A 6,000-nucleotide genomic window follows, 5' to 3' on the forward strand; every position below is an offset into this window, starting at 1 on the left:
CCCAACAGTGGGCTCACAGTCTAAAAGACTTTTCAACCTGAAAGGAACAGAGGGTTTGTCCTTGTACTGTGCTCAGCTAAAAGCCATTTAATATCACGATGTCAAATAAGACAATCCATCCCACACCATATTTTGAGCTCATAAAGACCTTCCTCAAACTGCGGCTAATCAACCTGAAGTTCCTGTAATCAAATTGTTCTTTTAACAATCCTAAATGTCTCCCATTGTTATCTATTCCATAGTTTTAAGCTCTTCAAGGAAAAGTAACAAATTTTGAATTCCTTCTGCATGTTCTCCAAGCACTAATATAGAGCTCAGTGGAAATCAAGCAATCTGACTTTCGGCTACCACCCCTGCTATCTCCCTCCAGAAGCACTAATTCCAACAATACCAGGTAGCAGATGGAGGATAACGAAAAGTGGAGGTGTCAGCCAAAGTGGTGTTCTGCATTATTCAAAGACTAAATCTAGAGGTACATTGGGAAGCAGCATGATCTAATGGCTTCTAATCCTGGCTCCACCAGTTGCTGCTGTGTAACCATTTTAATGAATTAATTAATGATGGCATTTATTAAGCACTTACTATGTGCAAAGCACTGTTCTAAGCACAGGGGAGGTTACAACGGGATCAGGTTGTCCCACGGGGGGCTCAAAGTCTTAATCCCCATTTTACAGATGAGGTAACTGAGGCACAGAGAAGTGAAGTGACTTGCCCAAAGTCAGACAGCTGACAATTGGCAGAGCCGGGATTTAAACCCATGACCTCTGACTCCAAAGCCCGTGCTCTTTCCATTGACCCACGCTGCTCGTGAGGCCTTGAAGTTCAGGGTCTGTGAATAATTCCCATCTATTTACTTTTTCCCAGGGCCAAATTCAATGCTCTGCACACAGTAAGCACTTAATGAATATATTACATCTACTAGTTGGGTAACTCTGCACATGGTAAGCACTTAATGAATATATTACATATTCTAGTTGGGTAACTCACTTGGCTTCTCTGTGCCTCAGTTTTCCCATCGGTAAAATGGGAATTAAACACCTGTTCTCCTTTTCTTTCCCTTAGATTGTGAAGTCCTACAAGCATAGGGACTGTAAGTGCTTTAATAAATACCATCATTATCAATTACTGTTAGTAATAACGTAATGGGTGGTCCTTTCTCAAGAGGGATCAGGAAAGTAGATTACCATTTTCTTCTTGGTTTAAATGAAACTATTGCTTTGAGGAAATGACTAACAGATTTGGACTAATGAATATCTTTGCCTGTGTTCATTCTTGCTAGAATCATTGTTATTTTTCACAAATTTCAGAGTGTCAGTATTTGATGTGTTGCCTTTTCCAAAACACAAACGCAAGCCGTTACTTCATCACTTTTTCTCATTCTATTCTAATGTACTTTACAGATATTAAGTAGGTCTTCACATGTTTTTAAACATGTTCTTGAAAAGAAAATCTCTGGTGGAGACACGTGAGGAAAGATTCTTAGAGCTTTCATGTTCAATTCTTTTTTTCCAATTTTCAACCTGAAAGGAACAGAGGGTTTGTCCTTGTACTGTGCTCAGCTAAAAGCCATTTAATATCACGATGTCAAATAAGACAAGAATGTGTTCCAAATTAGTCACACTGAGCATGATTCTCCAGGTGCTTAAAATGTCCGCTTGTTTGTAGTGTAGCCACTTTGGGAGGAACCCAGACTCTTTGAGAGTACTCAGAAGCTGTTTGTGTACTGTTGCTGACCGTATACCTTATTTCATTGTGAGCATCGGCATTGGGAGAGTGAATTTCGTGTTTGTCAAATTACGTGAATCAAACGTGTTGAATGCTTTAAATATGCATGATGCATGGATGAATGCTGAATGACTATCCACAGGATACCAGAGGAGGAATTTTTAAAAGTCTCTTTATGAAATATTGTGTTGTGGGTGAGAATAAGTGCTCCCTGAATGCCCATCAACACAAATTCCCCAAAGAAGGGTTTAATGAGATGGCTGGTAATTTCAACCCTCTGAAGCCTCAAGATTTAAAATACCAACTAACTGCAGTAAGCTACAGGGACTGGATGGAAGTGTAGTCTTAAATATCATTCTCCCACCAACTTGAGCAATTTTAGAATGGCCATAAGCTAACGAGACTTTGCCGGGCACCAGGTTCTGGATGGAGTCACCCATGGGCTGCAGCACTCCAATTCATTCAATCATATTTATTGAGCGCTTACTGTGTGCAGAGCACTGTACTAAGTGCTTGGGAAGTACAAGTTGGCAGCATATGGAGATGGTCCCTACCCAACAGTGGGCTCACAGTCTAGAAGGGGGAGACGGAGAATAAAACAAAACAAAACACATTAACAAAATAAAGTAAATAGAATAAATATGTACAAATAAAATAAATAAATAAATAAGTTTTGGCATGTCTCCATACACCTCGATGTATGCCAGTTTGCCTCCCTTTTCATCCTTCCCAACACTTCTGTTTGTCTCATTTTCACTCCTCTAAGACCTAGAGATGCTTGTGTCCTGGTGCGTTCGGCCAGGCACGGAATATTGCATGGGAATGTCACAGGTGCACTTTCTGGAAAATGGATGCAGATTTTTCCACCTCCAAGCTTCCACTTAACCCAGAGCCTTTGATTCCCTTTTCCTGTCAGTGTGAAGTTTGGTGCTGCAGCAGAAGCTTGGATCTACCCCAGTGTATGGCACAGTGCTTTTCGGTTCTAGACTGTATGCTTGTTCATTCATTCAATCATATTTATTGAGTGCTTACTGTGTGCAGAGCACTGTACTAAGCACTTGGGAAGTACAAGTTGGCAACATATAGACGGTCCCTACCCAACAACGGGCTCACAGTCTAGAGGGGGGAGACAGACAACAAAACAAAACATGAGCAGAGCATCTGTCTAGCAACTCTGTTATACTCTACTCTTCCAACTGCTTCTTAGAGTGCTCTGTACACAGTAAGCACTCAATGAATACAATCGATTGGTAGTAAAGCCATACACAGACCCCAATTACAATTAATATTTTCACATTTGTTGAGCGCTTAGCAAGTCCAAACATTGTGCTATACTTCTGGGGTAGATAAAATTCCTTGTGAGCTGGGACTGTGTCTACCAACTCTGTATCATATTCTCCCTAGTATTTATTCCATTGTTCTGCACATAGCACTCAATAAATGCCTTTGGTCAAGACAATCAGATCACAATCCCTGTGCTTCATGCATTTAACGGTCTGAGGGGAAGGGAGACAGGTATTGTAATCCCCATTTTAGTTGTAGAGACGAAGAAACCGAGGCACAGGGAGATGAAATGATTGCATATCGTCACACAGCAGGCAAGCAGCTGAGCTGGGGTTAAAATCCTGCTCCTCTGACTCCCAATCCCATTTTTTTCCCACTTGGGCATACAGGTTTTCTAATTGAATTTACAATCGAATAGATGTAAATGCATAAGTGTGAGCTTGTTGTGGGCAGGGAATGTGTCTGTTCGTTGTTCTCTCTTAAGTGCTTAGTAAAGTGTTTTGCCCAAAGTAAGCACTCAAATATGATTGACCCAATACTGAATATGGTTATAAATAATTACATATGTACTGGAGTTGACTGGTGGGTTTATATTCATTCATTCATTCAATTGTATTTATTGAGCGCTTACTATGTGCAGAGCACTGGACTAAGCACTTAGGAAGTACAAGTTGGCAACATATAGAGATGGTCCCTACCCAACAGAGGGCTTACAGTCTAGAAGATGGCTTGGGATTATGGAAATTACGTTCAGGGAAGGGACGTTAGAGGATATGGGCTTTCAGGAGCTCTTTCAAAAAGGGAAGGGCTGTAATCTGCCAAATTTAGGAAGGGAAGGAGGGACAGTATCAGCAAAGTGATGGATGTCTGGCTCTCTGTATCTGCCTCAAAATAAAAAAAAAACCCAAATTAAAGGGTTGACCACAGAGCCCCATGGCCTTAAATTTTATAGTTGGAGGGCATCATCTCATCCTTCCTGGACTTTACCTCAGTTTTCAGGATTCCCAGGATGATTATGAAAGCAAAGCAGAGAACACCATTGCTAAGCTGTGTTGCATAATTATAGAGCAAGAGACTAGGAGTCAGGAGGACCTGGGTTCCAATCCTGGCTCCACCATTGTCTGTAGTGTGACCTTGGGCAAGTCACTTAAGTTCTTTGTGCCTCAGTTACCTCATCTGTAAAAAGGAGATGTAGACTTTGAGCCCGATATGGGACATGGACTGTATCCAGCCTGATTAGTTTGTATATACCCCAGCAATTAGTACAGTGCCTGGCACGTAGTAAGTACTTAGTAAGTACTGAACCTTGAGGAACTCCCCACTCTCAGAGGGTGGGAGTCAGAGGAGGAGGTGGTGAATAAGAATGAGTGTCCAGAGAGATGAGAAGATCCATGAGAGGATAATGTCTCTCCCTCTTGCTTAAAGGAACACACCTGATTTCATTTAATTCAGTCATATTTATCAAGCGCTTGCTGTGAGCAGAGCACTGTACTAAGCACTTGGAAAGTACAATTCGGCAACAGATAGAGAGAATCCCTACTCAACAACGGGCTTACAGTCTAGAAAGGGGGAGAGAGACAACAAAACAAAACAATCAACTCCATTAAAGTGACTGAACTCTGACTCTCAACAACAGGCTCACAGTCTAGAAAGGGGGAGACAGATAACAAAACAAAACAAGTAACTCCATTAAAAGTGACTGAACTCTGACTCCTCAACTTAAACACATTAGAAAGAAAAAGAATGTATACCATCTACAGGAGAATCTAAGGAATGTGTAGCAAGTCTAAAATGGGGAAAAGTTAATGACTCATATGTCAGTGACAGCTAGAATCAAACTGTCCAATCATGTAATGTTGTTAAAAAACGTCTTCCCTACTTCCAGGATTCTGGAAAGCAAAATCCAAAAGAACCAGAAAAATGGAATTATCTAGACAGACATAGCTGATTCAGTTTCTTTCTTCACCAAATAATTTCCAATAAAAACTCAAAGCCGAATCGTTTTAAAATTGAATATGCTCCCACAAAGTCCGCCACTTTTATTTCTCCCTGGTTATCTACCTTGTCTTTCAAATTCAAGGACTAACCATAGGAAGTAATAGAAGTTGTGTAAATTGAAAGTTTCATCACAGATAAGTGACCATGATCAGAGGTGTGTCTGTGGGGTAGCCCATCTACCTCCTGAAAAATTGCATCCAGTCACAAACAGGCCCAGTACATCTTGGGGTTATAATGATAGTACAGCAGTGGTCTCCATTAATCTTTTACACCCATCAGAGGGTGAAAACATCCCTTGGTGTCCATATCTAATAGCCTTAGTCAATACCTGCAAGTATGTTCTGCCTTTTGGACACTTGTTATTTCTGGACAGTTATCAATCCATCAGTGGTAGTTATTGAGCACTCACTGTGTGTCGAGCACTGTACTAAGCACTTGGGAGAGTACAATACAACAGAATTGGTAAACACATTTCCTGCCTATAAGGAGCTTACAGTCAAGTTTACAGGTTAGAATGTAAAGAGGTACCATTTAGAAAAAAAATGTGATTTTCCTTTTGAAGTCCCACTTTGGATTAAAGAAATGTTATTTAATCTTCAGTTTTCACTTTTGCTGGGGCTCTTCTTAGATCAATATTCTTATATCTACCTTCAGTCACAGTTGTTGCAAAAAGTCAGCCGGGAAGGTTCTGCAAACACATCTCCACATTGGATCTTTTCTCACTAATTTGTGTTCAGTTGGAGTGTCAGTGCCCATTTACAGGATTTCATTTGGTCTCTTGGTAACTGAGTTTTTATTCCATTAAATGAGACATGTTGGTATGAAGGACTAAGGCTTAACGCACCTGAACCATTTTATTTTCATTTTCTAACAACTCTTCTTTGTGAATGACAAGGTTGTCAACTTCGATATTGAGAAATGTCTCTAAACTGTTCTACTTAGGAGGTAAGTAGGGGAAAGTGTAGTAGCCTCAGCAGTTAGTTGAAAGCTCAG

Source organism: Tachyglossus aculeatus, chromosome 6, assembly GCF_015852505.1.
Source record: "Tachyglossus aculeatus isolate mTacAcu1 chromosome 6, mTacAcu1.pri, whole genome shotgun sequence".
Lineage (NCBI taxonomy): Eukaryota > Metazoa > Chordata > Mammalia > Monotremata > Tachyglossidae > Tachyglossus > Tachyglossus aculeatus.